We start from the raw sequence: 19,745 nt of genomic DNA, 5'->3' as shown, positions 1-19,745 counted from the left end.
GCTGTATTATTTGCAGCCCTTGGTTCCTGGATGTTCTTCCATCTTTATAGCCAAAAGTATAACATTTTGCCTCAGTCACCACACTGCCTTCCATCTCTGCAGTAGTAAGTAGTAGCTCCCCCTGCCTCCCTCTTATAAGGACGCTTGTGATTACATCATTGGACCCACCTGGATAATCTAGGCTACTCCTCCCATCTTAAAATCCTTAACTCCCTCACAGCTATAGAATCCTTTTTGCCATATAAGATAACATCTTCACAGGGTCCAGGAAGCAGTACTTGGATGTCTTGGGGGCCATTATTCAGCCTGTAGTTTAAAAAGTTGTAAAAGGCTGTTCACACACCACAGGGGACCACGAGTCATCTCAATAGAAGGATGGTCAGGTGAGGCATTCTATAGGGTTTGGGTGTGGGCTGGGTGGTTTTGGGTAAGGTTCAAAGAAGCAAGGTTTTCATCTGGATTGAGGTGTCAGAAAGTTCCAGAAGTTTTTATTTTACCTTCCCTTATTCCTTTTTTCATGCTCTTCCTTACTTTATGTAGACCCAATTTTTGACCTTTATCATTTTTCTTCTCTCTAAAGAACTTCTAACATTTCTTGGAAGGCAGGTCTATTGGCAATTCAGTCCCTCAATTTTTGTTTGTCTAAGAAAGTCTTTATTTCTCTTGCACTTTTGAAGGATGATTTCAGAGGGTACAGAACTGTAGGTTGGTGGGTTTTTTCTCTCAACACGTTAAATATTTCACTCCACTCATTGCATGGTTTCTGAGAAGTCAGATACAATTCTTATCTTTGTTCCTCTATAGGTAAGGTATTCTTTTCTTTGGACTTTTCAGCATTTTTTCTTTATCTTTTATTTTCTGTAGTTTGAAAATGATATGCCTATGTGTAGTCTTTTTGGCATTTATCCTGCTTGGTGTTCTCTGAGCCTCCTGGATCTGGGGTTTGGTGTCTGATATGAATTTGGGGACATTCTCAGCCATTATTACTTTAAATATTTCTTCTGCTTCTTTCTCTCTTTGTTATCCTTCTGTATGCCTGTCAGGTATATGTTACACCTTTTGTAATAGTCTCACAGACCTATATTTTTCAGTCTTTGTTCTCTTTGCTTTTCTATTTTTGAGAAGTCTATTGTTATATACTCTGGACCAGAGATTCTTTTCTCAGCTGTGTCTAGTCTACTAATAAGCCTGTCAAAGGCATTCTTTACTTCTTTTATGACTTTTTAAAAAAAATATCTAGGATTTCTTTTTGGTTCTTTCTTAATATTTCCATCTCTCTGCCTACATTGCCCATCTGTTCTTGCATCCTGTCTACTTTATCCATTAGAGCCAGTAGCATATTAATCATAGTAGTTTTAAATTCCCAGTCTGATAATTCCAAAATCCCTGCCATATCTGGTTTTAATGCTTGTCTGATTCTTCAAATTGTGTTTTTTTGCCTTTCGGTATGCCTTCTAATTTTTTACTGCTAGCTGGACATGATGTACCAGGTAAAAGGAACTGCTGTAAATAGGCCTCTAGGAATGTGGTGGTGAGGTATGGGGGAGGGGAAGCATTCTTTAGTCCTATGATTGGGTGTCAGTCTTAAAACCTATGCCTTTGGACTGTGAACTTTACAAATGTGGATTTTTTCTCCCCATTTAGGTGGGACAGAATAGCTGGAGTTGGCTGGAGTTGGGTATTTCCCTTCCCCAGGTCAGTTAGGCTCAAAAAAATACTCCAGGAGGTTAGACTCTAGTTAACTAGTTTTCCCTGAGGTTGGGCCTTGTTAAGAACAGAGTGCTCTGGCGTATTTCAACATGGTTCCTTTTGTCCTCCTCCTGCCAGAAGCAAGAGGGGATTTTCCTCCAATATTTACTGTGGGAATGTGGTCAAGCTCCTGGAGGTTAATTTCACAGTATTGTGGGGACCCCTGTGACTGGGTCCCCCTGGAGTTTTCAACTCTCAGAGCTGTCCCCACTGAGTCTCTAGCAGTTGGTTGGTCACAGTTCAGGTTTTCCTACACCAGCACTGGTTCCAGGGGTAGTTTCTTCTCATGAGTCTCTGCTCCAGTAAGCCTTGGCTCCCTGTGTTCACCTGTCTGCCTCTCCAATCTTGCGGGCAGTGGTTTGCCCTGTGTCCTCCCCTCTCTTAGGAATCCAAGGATGATGACTCCTCACATGCAGAACTGGAAACCAGAAGTCTCTATCGTTATTATATTCTCAGTTTCATTCATTTCTGCTCTTTTATTATTTCCTCCCTTCTGCTTGATTCTAGCTTTTTTGTTTTTGTTTTTGTTTTTTCTGGCTGTGCCGAGAGATCTGCGGGATCTTAGTCCCTCAACCAGAGATTGAACCTGGGCCCTCGGCAGTGAAAGCACGGAGTCCTAACCACTGGACCTCCAGGGAATTCCTTGTTTACTGTCTCTTAAGATGGAAGCTTAGATAATTGATTTGAGATATTTCTTCTCATCTATTATAAACTTTACTAGTAAATATTCTTTCTAAGTATGTGCTACATCCCACAAATTTTGATATATTGTATTTTCATTTCATTTAAAATAGCTTTTAATTTCCCTTGTGACTTCCTTTTTGACACATGAGTAATTTAATTTTAAAATATTTGGGGGATTTTCCAAATATTTTCTGTTATTAATTTCTAGCTTAATTATGTTGTGGTCAGAGAACATACTTGGTATGATGGCAATTCCCTTAAATTTGTTGAGGTTTGTTTTATGTCCTGGGAAAAAGTCTTGAAAAAAGACTTTTGAAACTGAGTAGAATTTTACTTGAATTTTTCTTACTTCCTTATAAGGTGATTGGGTCTTTCCCTTGTGTCCTGCTACAGGTGACCAGTACTTGTATCCCATATCCTGGGAGAAAGCCCTGCTTTTGCTTAATTTCAGGCTGCTTGATTGCCCTGCAAACTCAGCATTCTGAGAGGTTGAAGCAAATTTATGATTTTATATTTCATCTGGATTTTTATTGTTGCTAGTATGGGAGCAATGCTCATTTCAGCTTTTACATTCCAGGCACATGTGGAAACCCTAAAGTTAAAAAAAAAATAGAGTGGGAATTTTAGGACACCAAGAGACTTAGGCAATCGAAGAGTGGTCCATTGTTCCTTTATTATCTTCCCAATACAATACTTAAAATCATTCAAATTTTTCTTCATATGTGTTTCAGCTCCCGGCTAATAAGATTTCTTCTTTTTTTGCCTAGATGTTCTGGAATACCCACTTTTTGACTGGGAGTAGATGCATCGGGTTTTGCCTGCTATCAGGTGACTGCTTCAAAAAAAATGTTCTGACTTCTTTTATTACCACTCTTGTGGCAGAAATGATTGGCAGTGATGATATCTAACCATAACCTCTGTGATCTCATTTGAGACTGGTTCAGTGGGCAGATTTTTGCTTTTTTTTTACATTAACTAGTAAGAAAGCAGTACATATTATTATATTTGTTGAAATATTTGAGATTTGTCCTCTAGGAAAGATGCACACACAAGTTAGGGTGATTCACTTCAGAACTATTAATTTCATTTTTTCCCCATAGAGGTATACAAATCATTAATAGTGTGGTGAGTGTTAATGGACTTTGGTCTTATAGAGAGGAATGGACCAAGCATTTCCAGAAGTGGGCAGTACACTTAGGGTTATTACCACAGCTCTGTGCACAGCACACTGTTGACTGAGAATGTATTACCTGTTATAGTTGTCATGGTGGTTGCCTCCTTATTTCTTCCCCAAACTTCATCTTAATCCATTGCCCTTGTTAGTGATGGATTTGTTGAAGGAACTATGACCCATTCCTGGCCATTGGTATACGAAGAAAGCCTGTCCAGGGACTTATTGCTTCTAAGGAGACAAAAGAGAGACAACCCTTTTCTTTTTCAGGACCTTGTTATCTGGGTACTGCTAAAGCACTACAGCCACAAGAGTCAAATCTCCACAGTGAGGTGATGAGTGCCAACTCTTCAGTGCCAACACTTGAGCACCTCAATAAACAGTCCTGGAGCCACCCTACCTCTGGATCCCTTGCATGTACGAGCATAGACTTCCTTATCATTTAAGCCAGTATGGTTATTGGAGTTGAAAGCGTCCTCACTGATACCTAATAATAAGTTATAGTTTTCTCCAAATATAGATGCATAATAAGTAATAGTATTCTCTAAATATGTGTAGATGCTGTTGTGAATAATAAAACACAAGTTCATTTTTAATGTTATTGGAGTCAAAGTAGCCCTCTGGAATTGCCTAATTTTTCAATCAATTGATTCCAAAAGTACAAGTATCATGATGTGTAACTCTACAAAATACTTTGACCGTAAGAAGAGATATTTACATTTACAAAGGTTGAGGGTGATTCATGCAGACTCAAAAGTAGCTCGCTCACTGTGAAGACCACACAGACACCTAATTTTTACAAGTACCATGAAGAAATTAAACATTCTCAGAAGACGCTAGACTCTTTGAGACTAATTTTAGTTAAAAATGGGCATAGTTCTAATATTAATATCATAAAATCTTAGAGCTCAAAGAGGACTTAGAGATCAAATAATGATGATGCAAGTGAGAAAACTGAGAACCAAATAAACTAAATAAGTTACTGAAGGTAGTTAACGGTAGAATCAGGATTAGGATACAGATCTTTTGTTTGCTTCTTTTTGCTATGGCATTTGGGAAAGTTGTTTAAGATGCTCTTAACTATCCTAAATACTGAGGAACCTGAAGAATTACCCAAAATATGTGGCCCAAATCTATGCTATTAAAATCCTGTGCAAGTTTTAACAATTCTCAATTATGAACTTAAACAGAATAACCCTGCTCTTGATGATTTTTACCACCCACTATTTTCTCTTGGAAGAAGTGGGCTCAGCTATCCTACATACTAACAGGATACTTGAAAGGGCAGGATAGTTAGTGTGGCATAAAATCAAATGTTTTATAAGATAATTTTTTTGCCACCTACTTTACATTTATCAGATTGTATTCATTTCATCTATATAAATAAAACAGCCACAGCAGGAAGAGTACCTGAAATGGGGTACTAAAATTTAATCATGTCTGATTATCTCAAATACTCCACCTCTTCAGAGTAGCTAGAGGACTTAATTAAACTTTTAAATGGCAAAAAAAAAAAAGATAAAAATCCAATAAGCAGTCTTTCTTTTTCCCCAGAACTAACAAGAAGCAACTTTAACTTCAATAAAAGTATTTCATAATAATCCTATGTAACTTGCAAGAGTGTTATAAATAAGTTTCAAGAAGTGATCAATTAATAATGTATTACCATAACTTAAATAACATTTTAATAGGTAGTTTTGGAAGGAAGTCGACAATCTAAATTGAAAACCTGGGAAAACAAACCCAGACTGAGAAGAAATATCCCAGTTGATGGCTGGCCATATTGATTTACTATATATAGAAGCCCTGCCAATATTCAAGGCTGCCTGTTTTCTTAGGGATAACTCATGGGTAGAGAATAATGTTCTTGGCATAGGAAAAGCACAAAATGGGACTTTTCCTTTAAAGGGATAAAAATGCATCAGGTATGTGACCTTTGGTTTTCCATTTTTGGTTTGTCTTGGTTAACTCGGGCATCTGAGAAAGGTCTGAGTGAGTTAAGTTGTTTACATGAACCTTAACATACTTAATTATCCTATGAAGATTTTTTAGGTGAGGAGAGAGAGACACAAGTGGGAGACTGATGAAAGACAAGAGAGTTTTCTCTGATGCTCAGACAAGTGGGGCTGGGGGAAGGGTAGGGTGGAAAGACATTTCCATTAGTTCCAAGATCTGATAAGTTAATAGTTGAAGGGGATTTCATCACAAAAGCTGGAAAGTCTGAAATACAAAGTTAATTTCATCTCATCTCACACCAGAGAAAAACTCCACAGTAATGATCTACTTGTGCTCCCAGTTCTTACAGCCCCTCAGACTGCCAGCTTTATCATCTCAGAATACCCTCAGGCTTGTTCTAGGGCCTAGGAATTTCATGGGAAGAAATGTAAAGAGATCACTGACTATTTTGAAAAATCAGTATAGTGATAAGCCTGACAATAAAGCTAAAAAACACAGTCTTCTTTTAACAACTTGGGGAGGAGACCTTACAGGTAGCCATGGATTTCCCCTCCCCATATAAAGGTGTAGACTGTTCTGCTACTCGGACATAAGTACCCAGTTAAAGAAAGAAGAACACAAATCAGAAAAGCTAACACCCCATGGGTGAGACTGGCTGGAACAATTTGGTACCGATAGAGCTTCAAGGGCCAACCTCAAATTTAATGCCTATGGACACCATCCTAGCTGGTCTGCTTAATGAAACTGAGAGTCTGACTTGACCCTGTTCCCTCACTTGGGGTACCTCTGACCACTTGTCCTGTGTATGTCCTCAGAAACTGCCCATACTTTTCTCTCTGCACCTCTAACACTTGAATTTTCTTAAAACACTTCAAATATATTGGTTTTCTTAATGTCCTTGGAGAAATGGGATGGGTTTTATCTTTTCACTGTATTCCCAACACCAAACACAGTGCCTGTAGTATAACAGGCATTCAATAAAACTCCTCTCTCTCTCTCTCTCTCTCTCTCGAGCTCCTGATTAGTATTTACACCTACTACTGTATACCTCCATAGATGTCCTGCTGGCACTTAAACTCACCATGTTAAAAACCAGACCTGTTACCTTCCCTTATCTCTCCTCAGTCATGGCTGTGGTGGTCTGCAGGGCACAGTCTGTATCAAGTCCCCTGTAAGTATTCAGAAAATATTCAAAGTGGAATGAGGAGAGAAATGAGGAAAAAGACAATAGAAAAGAAGTATGAGGAAAAAGTAGTAAAATAAAGAAGGGAATCATGAAGGTAACAAAGAAAAGAGGGAAGAGGAGAGGACGACAGTGGATAGGATGGTGACAAGGATATTTTAGATTGGTTTTCCTCAAAACGGGAGAGATAGAATGCATCCTGAGCCCTCTACGGAAGAACTAGAACACATTTCCAACTATTCCTCTTCCCTTCCAGTGTTGTATTAACTGCTTCCAGTTTGGATTAGACTTCAGTGTATTTTCAGTGTGATGATAGAAGGGACTAAGGGGCATGTTTCCACCTTTTTGGCCATTCCTGCACATGTAGATAATAGGAGTGGCTGGGCCATTTTCCACTATGGAGCAGGATTCTGTATACCGGTCGGCAAAAATAAAAAGTGTGATCAGAAGCCTGTTCTTAACCTCATAGTTCTCAGGATGAAGCTCTGAAATAAAGATCTGGGGTTGAGGTTCATTTGTTTTTCCCATGGGGAATGATTCCCTATTTTGCCTTAGGTATATAGAGGGACAAGATCTTGCCTGTTCTTCTGGTCCTGGAGTTTTTAGTCTTGTAACTTTTTGTATGTTTTCTTTTTGGGTTCTGTTGCCAGCTTATTTTAAGTCTAATGCTCTAATCTCTTTGAATGATGACATGTCATAACTGTAACCCCAAGACATTTTCAGGTAAAGGCAAGATGCAGGCACTCCTTGATTTTATTTGTGGGAGGTACATTCTAGCCTACATGGAAATGTGTAAGAAATACTCTGTCATTGTGAGGGGCTTAGTAAAATCATGCTGACATCTGGTAGTTTTGAAGGGTGCTTAGATCTATGAAAAGAGCATTTTCCAAAGAAATTATTTGTTTTCAACAGTTGTTCCAAAAAGAGGCTTAAAGGACTCCTGTGATTTTTTTTTTAAACAAGTGAAAGCACCTGTTATTCCTAAGGCAGCTGCCTTCACATGCTGAGTATCAATCTGTACACCCCAGATTCCTGGGATCCCTGGCAGAGGTTTTTCTATTGGAATGGAGGATTTCACTGAAATATAAATGGGCAAGAGTTTGTGAACTAACTCACTTTAGTCAACACATGAGGCAGGATGTGAAAACCAACAGCAGGAGGTCCCTTTCAGCTGAAACCCTGGCCCATAGACTTGAAGCATATTCTTTTTTGCAGTCTTTTAAACAAAACAGTACAAGCACTCCTCGATGCTTATTCACATGGTACAGGCTGTATTAAGAGTTTTCTGTAGGTTTCTAATATCAATGAATAGAAAAACACAGTTCAGCTTGTTGCCTTCAGGCGTGGTGCTCACAAGGCAATTAGGAAACAGTATAGATTAGAGCTCAGTACATCCCCATACAACTCAAAAGGTTGTACTAAAAATTTGGAGTTCAGAGGCAAGAATCATTTTCATATGAGAAGAACAACGCATTCATTCTTAATAAAGCAAATGACATCTACCACACAGTAAATGAAATTAGTACACAGCTTATTTTTAGATGAGTGTGATATTCCACAAAGCACTAACTCTATGGATGAACCCTGCATTCCATTACCAGTGTTTACATTTGTGCAGCTTGATTTACCCAAACACATCTGAGAACCTTGCATTTCAGAAAGCAGCTAACAGGATTCACCAGAGGACAGATTTGGCCTCAGAATGGGGAAGCCTATTGGTATCTCAGAGACTTTCTCAGCCACACCTGAACCAGCAGGTCATGATGTATCATTAGGTAAGCACGTTTTCAGAAAAGAAAGAGATGTCTATATATTTGCTGTTTCTAAACAAGATTTATGATCTGGTGGATGGAAACAACACAGATGAGTGATGGAAAAAATATAATTCGGGATACTTTGAGAACTCCCATAAGCTTCATGCACAGGAGTATAATATAGGAGACAACCAGAATTAATGAATGTAATTCTTGCTTTGCGGTACCTCAAACTCATGTAACACACTGCTTTGTTGTAGTGGTTGAAGACACTATTTTAGTGAATAGGTAATTGTCATCATGCTTGTAGGTATACAAGTAGATATTAAAGTGTTTCAAAATGGTTTTATTAGGGATAGTTAGGGAGTTTGGGATTGACATGTACACACTGCTATATTTGAAGTGGATAACCAATAAGGACCTACTGTATATAGCACAGGGAACTCTGTTCAATATTATGTAACAACCTAAATGGGAAAAGAATTTGAAAAAGAATAGATACATGTATATGTATAACTGAATCACTTTGCTGTACACCTAAAACTAACACAACCTTGTTAATCAACTATACTCCAATATAAAATAAAAAGTTAAAAAATGATTTTCCTAAATAATTCCCCATAATTTTATCATTTTAATATTTTCCATGAAGAAAAAGTTCATTAAACCTAAGATCATTACATGTCAATCCAATCCTTCCTCAAGTTCTGATTTAGAAAAATTAGTATTAAAATGAGACTGTACCAGTGGTAATTTTGGTATTATCTGGCTTAAAATGTTGGAAAACACATCCTGTCTCATGACAACTTTGAGCTGCCTTTGATGTGATCCTTGACTTTGGACTTTGTTAGTTCTATTTGTGGACTGTGTTTATATGACAAATTTTTTTGGTTGCTTCTGAACACCTCTGAGTGTATCTGCTTTTTCTTCTTCCAATGTATAACAGACACTCCCAGTATGTTGTTCTTTTCAATGACTAAAAAGTGGATTTTTCTCTAATCCAGTGCTCGTAATTACATATCCAGCAAAGTTCACTCTAAGACCAAAATGCAGTCTTTAGATTTTCCCCATTAGCCCTGCATACTTACTAGAAACCACCACTGCCTGCTTCTTCTTAGTAAACTAAGGCAGGTGAGAACAGTTATCTTCCCTTCCTGTCATAACGTTAGTCATTTCTGAGGTGCTGTCCTGGGAAGGAGTGGAGGAGAAATCTGCTGTCCAGACCCTCTCCAGGTGAGTATGATTGATATTCACATGGTAGGGTGTACTAAGCCTTTTAAGATGACTGTGCCAGGAGTAAGAACTTGCACATCCTGTCCTGAGTCTTGTGTTGATTCAGAGTGTGACTCAGTGATCCTCACTGCAGGGGCTGAGGGTAGAATGGCTCATGGCAAGTCTTCCTTGAAACATTATAATAGAATCTTTCACCAGAATGTTGATACACCTTCTAACTGCCAAAGGCAAGCGGGAGGTAGAAGAAGCAACTTCTCTTGCCCAAGTACTTGACCCTGAATCCTTAACTTGATGATGATGATGATGATGATGATGATGATTATTATTATTAATTCAAGCCATTGGCTAATGGCATAAAAAGAAAATTACATCCTATCTGGAAAATAGCTGTAATTATAAAGAAGACAAAATCAATCAGCAATGGGAAAGAATAATCATTACAGAAACTGTATGAAGCTAATAAACCAAATACCAACTTAAACTAAAAAGAAATTTAAAAATCCATTCAACTGTAGTGGCGAATATACGTCATTATACATTTGTCAAAACCCATAGAATGTACATCCCAAAGAATGAACCATAATGTAAACTAATGTAAACCATGTAATGTAAACCATGGACTTTAGTTAATAATAATGTATCAATACTGTCTCACCAATTGTAACAAATGTACCACACTAATGACGTTAGATGTTCATAACAGAGGAAACTATGTGGTTGGTGGGAAGAGGAAGTGAGCAGGTATTATGGGAACTCTTTGTTAATTTTTGCTCAATATTTCTGTAAACCTAAAAGTGCTCTAAAAATAGTCTATTCATACTACAAGGATTTAAAAAAAATTATATATGTGTGTGTGTGTATATATATATATATATATATATATATATATATATTTAACATATCTAATACATACAAATGCTTGTTACCTTAAAACTAAAGCTAACCATCAAGCTTTTCTTGTAAATCCAACTGAGGTCTGAGTTACAGAAGCCTTAGGAAGAGAGACTGATACTCCAAATTTTTTTTTTAGCATTTCAGATTCTACTTCACAGCAATGAAGCCAACACTTGAGATAAGCAATTAGTAAAAATAAATGTAATTAAAATTATGACACATCCTTGAATGTGACGCATTACTTGCAAAATGAAACTTGACTTGAACTGAAGTCCAACCAGGCCTTCAGCAGTATGAGAGCGCCTGGAGAAACCTAGACTTGGGTCCCCAAATTCATGCCATGTTCTTTGAGCCATTTTATTTGTGTCTGGATAATGAGATTTCCAAATCCTTTTCTTCCATGCCTCTGAATAAACATGGAAGACTTAGTAGGGTAGACATGGGAGAAGTAACACTGCAGCCCCACCATGAGATGAGGGCTGCCCAAGGCTACTTAGCAGATTGGCTTCCTGCAGTCCTCAGAAATCAGTCATGCCAGTCAATACCTAGAAATGTGCTAGACTCACCTACTTGTCAAGAACAAGAAATAGACAAGTTACTCTGAGCCTCAGAGGAGTTCTGAGAGGAAGATGAGTCAAGATTTAAACATTTGTATTTTCCATAGTTTGAGCACCTACCTTGTTCAATCGTTAGCTGTGAGCTTTACCATTCTCTCTTCTTGAGAATGACTGGTGAAGAGCACAGGTTAAAACAAGACATGCTTCTTCTACATTTCCCATTTCCTACTCCCACTCTTTGGGATATCCTCCTATACAGTAACTCCAGGAGGTACAGATGTACTTATTCATTCATGGTATATATTATACCATAAATAACAGAAATGTGTAGCAGATAAGACTTTTTTCTTATAAATTCTGTATTTGTAAGGCAGTGTTCCTCTAATATAAGAGGGAGTTAAGAGATGAATTGTTGGGCTCTCCACGGATACTTCAGTGAAGTCTTAGGGGTGCCCTAAAAACTAGGACTCTAAAGCTTCAGACAGTGGGATGCTGGCAATAACAGACTGTGTGCTTCTGCAAGTGGTGGAGCATTGGATGACATGGTGATTTGGGGATTTCATGCTCTTTGCAGAATAGCATGAGATAAAGCCACATTTAATTTTGGCACTAGGAGCAATAATATTAGCAAGAAAATGACCAAGCTACATGTTTACATGTCTTTAACAAAAAAAAAAAAGAAAAGAAAGAAAAGCTTTTATAAAACAAGTATCTGTTAAATGTTGAATAAACATTTTAAATAAATCATTTACTGATGTTTCCTCTTAATACTCATTTTCTACCTATTCATCCTGTTATCTGTCATCCATTGGCAGACACTACAGTTTTAAGAAGAGTATACAGAAAAAAATATATAACTGGAAGCATTCTACTTCTATTTTAATGTTTCCTGCATATTTAGAAAAGATCACCCTGATTTTGATTTTACCTGTGAAACACCTCAGACCAGCTCATAGAACACTAATGTTCTCTTGGAGTACAATCTGAGAAGTTCTGGCTAAATGAAAGAGATGAGAAAAGTTCCCTCATCAAGCAGCTCTCTTGTACTGCCCCTGCCACCTGCCTCTATCCTCGGCTTTAAGGTAATCACCACCTTCACAACCATATGTTCAGTGTTAATATCCATATTAAGCACTTTATCTGCTTCATTAGATTTAATGGAGTAGATATTATTACCCATGTGATATAGTATGAGGAAACACTTTTAATGAGGTTATCATTAGCATGGCTTATAAAGGCAGGGTTGAGATTTAAACCCAGGTATGTCTGACTCCACTATCCATTCTCTTAACTGCTACCTATGCTTCCTTCATGACCAAATATATAGCAATAAGAGTGGAAAATAACAACCCATTGTATTCTGTAAGCCTGTCAATAAGCCCTTAAATCTGGTGTTCGAAAACTTCTCAGTCATAAATCTATATTACCCAAGGAGTATCTGTGTCCTGTAATCAGGTTTATATACTTGTAGAATATATTTTACAGAATTAGTTCTAAAAAAGAGGTGTTGGTTGAAAAGTAAGAAGGAAGATTCTATCAGGATTGTTGTGAAGACAATAACATATAGTTCATACAACATTTTTTTCCCATGAAGCCTTCCTTGACTCAACCTTCTGGGAACTCCCTAAGCACTTTCCCTGTACCCTTAGCACTTTATCTTGCAATTGAACCCACCAAAATCTGCTAAGTCTTTTGTGCAGGTGCTGGGGATACAGAGATCAAAGACATGGTCCCTACTCTCAAATAGCTCATGGTGAAATGTGTATTATGACACCTACAGGGTGCTGTAAAAGAGGAAAAGCATTTAACTCTAGGTAGAAGACTTGAGGGAGGGGGAAAAAAGGAGAACGTGGGCCAATGGGAAGGAAGTGAGATGGAGTGGGGATTATGACCCTTGATCCTAGTCTTCAGGTGGGAGTAGAAATCAGGCGGATGGAGGTGTGAATGTGTTCGTAGGTGTGCGTGTGTGCGTGCATACACATGTGCCTGTGTTTTCTAGGCAGAAGAACCAAGCTAGATGATAAGGAGGAGAGGAGCCTGGCCTGTTATGGGAACTGCAAGCACATGATTCGAGAAGGCTTGTGTGCAGGGTGTGTGTTGAGAAATGGCACCAGGTCAAGCTGGAAAAGTATGTTTAAGTGACTTGGTGAGGAGTTTGGATTTTATCATGAAGAGGTTTGGGTATCATTGGAAGATTTTAAGATCTTTGAAATGATCATCCTGGCAGTAATGTAAAGAACAGATGGGCCTGGGAAATGAGATGCACAGAGAAAGCAAGGCGCAAGTCTAGGTGTCAGGAGACTCTTGAAGGCATCCAGGCCAGACTGAGCTTGGGCAGTGGCAGTGATGTTGAAGAGGAGGAGTGAGATACAAGACATATTTAGGCAAATAACATGAATAAATGGGGCAAAATAAAAGTAATCTCAGTTTTTCAAGTAAATAAAACTTATTTAACTTCTTATGTTGTCCCTGAAAGATTCACATTTCTCTACTTTTTCGAGAGGTTGTACTACTGGTATAAAGCACAATTAGCAGATTTAATAGAATTAATGTTCTTTGAAGCACCCCACCATATATTCATTTCTTGTTGCACTACCTGACTCGTTTCCCCGAAACTGAAGTTATGGGTGGATTTCCATGAACCTGACTTAACCTTTACTCTATTCCCTGGCTACACAGACTGAAAATTATGCTGCCTTTCACAATAGGATGGAGTAAGGGGCAGAAAAGACAAGCCTGTTAAAACCCATCCCATTGTGAATACAGAAACTCAAAGGCACCACTTCCAAAGAGGGCTGGTTGCATCACCCAGAAAGGGAGCACATCTTAGTGTTTGTCTCCAAGTAGGCTTTCTGGTCCAATGACAGAAGCAACAGTAAGAAATAATAAGACAGGAAGCTGAAAGGTGTAGATTAGATCTGAGGAACAGTTTTCCCCTCAGACAAGCTGTTCAGTATGGGTATCAGTTATGCTAGAGAATATTCTTCCCTGGAGATTTTTTTGGGGATTGTGGTAAAGTATACATAATACAAAACTTACTCTTTTAACCAGTTTTAAGTGTACAGTTCTGTAACATTAAGTATCAATACATTCACATTGTTGTCACTATTCTACCTTCTGTCTCTATGAATTTGACTATCCTAGGTATCTCATATAAGTGGATTTATACAATATTTGTCCTTTTGTGCCTGCGTTATTTCATTTAGCATAATGTTTTCAAGGTTCATCCATGTCGTGGAAGGTATTGGAATGTCATTCCTTTCTAAGGCTGAGTAATATTCCATTGTATGTATATGTGTGTATAGACCACATTTTGTTTATCCATTCATCTGCTGATGGGCATTTGTTTTGACCTTTTGGTTATTTGTGAATAATATTGTTATGAACGTCGGTGTACAAATATGTTTAAGTCCCTCTTTCAATTCTTCTGGGCTTATACCAAGAAGTAGAATTGGTGGATCATATGTGTGTAAGGAAAAAATCCAGTCTTTCTTCCTGTGTGCCTCCTTTAATCTCACACCACTACCACACTCACAACACTTCTGACACTTCTGGTCACTCAGCAGTGGGGTTTTTTCCCCACACCAAGCAATTCTCTGTGACACCAGCTGTGTGTCCTATGATTTAACTCAATTCTGACACTCTCTACGTGGAGGTAACATCAGATCCCCCAGGTTAAGGGCTCAGTCCCACGAGACTGTTGCCCCACTTGAGATGCCAATTGCTATCAGTAGGCTCCCAGGTTACCCGCAGCTTCTGTCCCACTGGGCTACACTTCGAGGTTCCCATGACCTCTTCCCCCTTGGATTTGATTATTTGCTAGAGTGGCTCACAGAACTCAGGGAAACACTTACGTTTACCAGCTTATCAAGGGATATGATAAACAATACAGATGAACAGCCAGATGAAGAGATACATAAGGTGAGGTCTTGGAGGGTCCTGAGCACAGAATCTTCTGTCCCTGTGGAGTCGGGGTGTGTCACGCTCCTGGTACGTGGATGTGTTCACAAACCTGGAAGCTCTCCGATCCCCCTACTAATTGGGATGTTATGGAGGCTTCCTCATTTAGCATGATCAATTATTAACTCCATTTCCAGTCCCTCTCCCCTTTCTAGAGAAGTGGGGATGGGGGGTAGAGACCAATATATATTTTTTCTAATATCTCACAATATGGTAATTCTATGCTTAAGTTTTGAAGAACTACTACCCTGTTCTCCACAGAGGCTGTACTACCATTTTACATTCCTACCACCAATGCAAGATATTTAAAAAAAAATAAAAGAAAAAGGGATTTTGCCTGGGAAGTTTACAACTGCTTCTCCCAAAACTCACTCTTCATTCACCATGCCATAAAAGTCACTAGACTTTTTGCTTGGATTGACTTTATTTAGTTTATCTTTTCATCATTTTTTTTAAAAGAAGAATAAATTCAGTAATTTATCAGTAATTTAAAGGGTACAGTGAAAGTTCTGTCTGCTGTTAATATTCCCCTGTCCCTGCCTCTATTGGATTGCTACACTGTCACTCTCTCTTCTTAACATGTTTGGAATTCTCACCTTTTGAGCTACTGATTAAATAATTAATCCATCCATCCTTAGATTTATCCATTCAAAACATATTTGTTGAGAACTTACGGTAAGAGAAAAAAAGTTGTAAACATCAATGTATTCACCAAAACTTGTATTCAAACAAAAACCCAAGTGGCTTCCCAATTTTCCCCAATTTAAACTGACAACCCATGATTATGTCATATTTAGTACAGATTTAAGCAACCTCACCTTCACAATTTGTGACCACAGCCAATTCCAGTTCACTGTATACAGCAACAAAAATCAGCAAAGACAGGGTTTGGAAGGCCAAAGAAAAGTCAAGTAGGTGAGGTCTGTGGTTTACAGCCTTACTCATTTAAAACTTCACCTACTGTAAAATGTGGCTTATCTCACTTACAAGATACAATCAAGTTTAACATGATTATTACAATACTCTATCAGCCCTAAAAAAGTACACGTATATCTACTAAATGCATATTTACATCATAAAATGTTAATCATAGAATCATGAACTTCCATAATCCTTTTTAGTCAATTATATCAAAAGGTCTTTAGAACATGAAGTATGCATTTCTCATTAAGGAAGAAATCATGATTTTCTCAGAATTTAGCCCTAATTAAGTGGGCCCAGGTTTTGTGGTGTTTGATTTGCTATTTGGACATCAAAACCCAGGTTAAATCTACAGAATAATTTGTAGTATGGAGTAAACAAGCCTAGTAGTCTGTAATCTGTTGTAAAAAATAGTGTTTTATTTAATTTTTTTATACCTCTTATTTGGAGTATAACTGCTTTACAATGTTGTATCAGTTTCTGCTGTACAACAAAGTGAACCAGCTATATGCATACATATATCCCCATATCCCCTCCCTCTTGAGCCTCCCTCCCACCCTGCCTATCTCACCCCTCTAGGTCTTCACAAAGCACGGATCTGATCTCCCTGTGCTATGCAGCCCCTTCCCACTAGCTATCTATTTTACATTTGGTAGTGTATATATGTCAGTGCTACTCTCTCACGACGTCCCAGCCTCCCCTTCCCCCCCATGTCCTCAAGTCCGTTCTCAATGTCTGCATCTTTACTCCTGCCCTGCCACTAGGTTCATCAGTACCATTTTTCTAGATTCCACATATATGTGTTAGCATAAGGTATTTGTTTTTCTCTTTCTGACTTACTTCACTCTGTATGACAGACTCTAGATCCATCCACCTCACTACAAATAACTCAATTTTGTTACTTTTTATGGCTGAGTAATATTCCATTGTATATATGTGCCATATCTTCTTTATCCATTCATCTGTCGATGGACATTTAGGTTGTTTCCATGTCCTGACTATTGTAAATAGTGCTGTAATGAACATTGTGGTACATGTCTCTTTTTGAGTTATGGTTTGCCCAGTAGTGGGATTGCTGGGTCATATGATAGTTCAGTTTTTAGTTTTTTAAGGAATCTCCATACTGTTCTCCATAGTGGCTGTATCAATCTGCATTCCCACCAACAGTGCAGGAGGGTTCCCTTTTCTCCACACCTTCTCCAGCAAAAAATAGTGTTTTAAAATACAAGAGTTTTGTTCTGCTTTTTTTAAGGGCAAGAAACACATAGTAAAAATGTCTCCCTCCCTTCCTTTTCCTTCTCCTTCCCTCTCCTCCTACATAATTCTTGGCAGTGAATTTTGAGCTCTTGAGGACGGCTTCAGTTATGAATGCAGTGGTCCAGGAAAGCTTCCTGTAATCTTCGCTTGAGCAGTTATTGATTGAAAGGTGGTGGGTTTGTAAGGTATGCCTTGAGAGCTGCTATTTAGTATATAAATGTCCAATTTCCGCCTCGTAGGTATTCTCAATAGTCCACGTAATTCTTACCTGTAGTCTTTCAAACATGTGATAACATGCTATTTTCACTCCTTAAAATCAAGTCACTTCAGGTACTGGCTCACCACATCTTTGATATCATTGATATTCATGAATTTCTTTTTCTGAAATGAATTCTCTTCCTAGAGTTTATTTTGGGGACTTAATCCCATTCTGAGTGTGGAAGAATTCTATCTAGATTGAGGGGAGCAGTAAGCCTGATTCTTTCAAACTATAAAAATGGATCAATTTACATTCCCACCAACAGTGCAGGAGGGTTCCCTTTTCTCCACACCCTCTCCAGCAAAAAATAGTGTATTTTTTGGTAGTGTATTCATAGCAGACAGGGTTGTATGGGTGGATAAAATTGGTTGATTGATTCATCCTAAAAGCTAGTGACTGAAAATAAATTGCTATCCCTGTAGACAATTATTGGAATGAAACAAAATCAGCTTTACATACCTTCAAAACCTGAGGAAAATAGCTCTGAGTGAAAATAACGTCACTGGGAAACTGTTTTTTAAAAAGAGGAGCATCTTGCCAAAGATTCAAACTCATTCCTTTTGGGGCAGCTTAACTGCACAAGCTTTATGCTAACTGTTGTTATATTAAAGATTTGGCGGCTTTACAAAAATCTTTAACTTGTACATGCAGGTTCAAAATACCCTATTTCAATGGCCCAGAGTTAAGCTAGGAAAGCATTTCAGATAATGCCAACCTGTAGTAATGCTTGTTTGTTTGTATGTTTGCTTTTAAACTATGGGCAGTTTATAGTTTACAGTTTCTTAGGAATTTGCTTAACAAATGTGGACGTGATTAGTTTTCTGCCCTCCAAAACCCGAATCTGTGTTCTTTGATATCAAGGGATGCTATCTGCCAAATGACAGGCTTTCAAAAGTCAAGAAGACCATCTTTGCTGGTGAGTGTTATTCCTGCACTTGGTATGAATTCCACTCACAGAAGATCTTCAGCAGCATAGAGGTTGAGTTTTCAATATCCAGCATTCATAAAAGGGCATAGATTCACACATTATAAAAAAGTGTAAGAAAGAGAGTAAAGAGTACAATGGAGATAGAGTAAGCCAACATTCCCATGTACTGTGGAGTACTGGCAAAAATTAAGTAAACTTCTCTTGATTAAAAAAAAAAAAAAGATAAAAGTTGGAAAGTGGCCATAAGAAAAGTACAATTTGACTCAGAGCTAGGCACTTACAAAAAGTGAAAAATAACTGAGATGATATCGGTACTTGATAGCTGCTATAATAATAACCAGAGTGACACATAAAGGGGAAATTTGGGGAGGTGGAAGTGTTGGGAAGAGTTCGAGCTAAAGGTGTTCAGTGTCGAAGGAAAAGTATTATCTGTCTTAATCTCATGTTAACAAAGTCTAAATAGCCGAGTGAGGTCTTGGAGAACCATGTGAGGGTGAACGTAGGCTGCATTCCATGCTTCTTTTCCAAGAGCTTCTTTTCCATGGGAAAGATATATTTTTACTATAAAAAACAGTGATATCATTTGCCAAGTGTGGGTCACCAGCATCATCATTAAACTTCACACATTATTTCTTGGGAGCCACAGAGGTGGAGAGGTGGGTAATGTTGATATCACTGACAAGTGGTGTAATTTAGACACAGTGTGGGGTTAATGGGCACTAGGCATGATCTTGGAGATGGAAAGGGAGAGGGTCAAGGAAGAGGTACTTTTGCTCAAGCCGCCTTCCCCACCTTTGACCATGCCTCTGCAAGGGATCCTCCCTGGGGGGGGGGGGGTCAGACCTCTTGGTCAGGGGTTCTAGCATTCACTGGGTTTGGTACTGCTCATAAAGGTCCCTGATGAAAACATTTTATGTTGCCTTTGGGAGTGGTGGGAGGGGATTAAGTTTCAGTCTAGCTCTTAGATCCTGAACTGGGCCAGAAAATTCCTGGTTATAGGCTAATGCACAGATCTACTCTACTACTGTTCTTATCATCAAACTTTGCCAAGGGGTGGAAGAGCAGAAGCCGAAAGATCAGTAGTGTCCTAGAATATGGTAGAATGGTATCTTAACTCCTTATTTTATTGGTACTAATAGACACTCTTACTACCCCATTTTAAAAAAGCATCACCAAAAAGAAACCTTTTATATTCTCAAGACCAAAACAGTAATGAGAGGTGAGGCTAGAACACTGAAT

The sequence above is a fragment of the Balaenoptera acutorostrata genome, chromosome 16 (assembly GCF_949987535.1).
Source record: "Balaenoptera acutorostrata chromosome 16, mBalAcu1.1, whole genome shotgun sequence".
NCBI classification, from domain to species: domain Eukaryota; kingdom Metazoa; phylum Chordata; class Mammalia; order Artiodactyla; family Balaenopteridae; genus Balaenoptera; species Balaenoptera acutorostrata.
The sequence above is the reverse complement of the archived record's forward strand: the minus strand, read 5'-3'. Positions refer to the sequence as shown.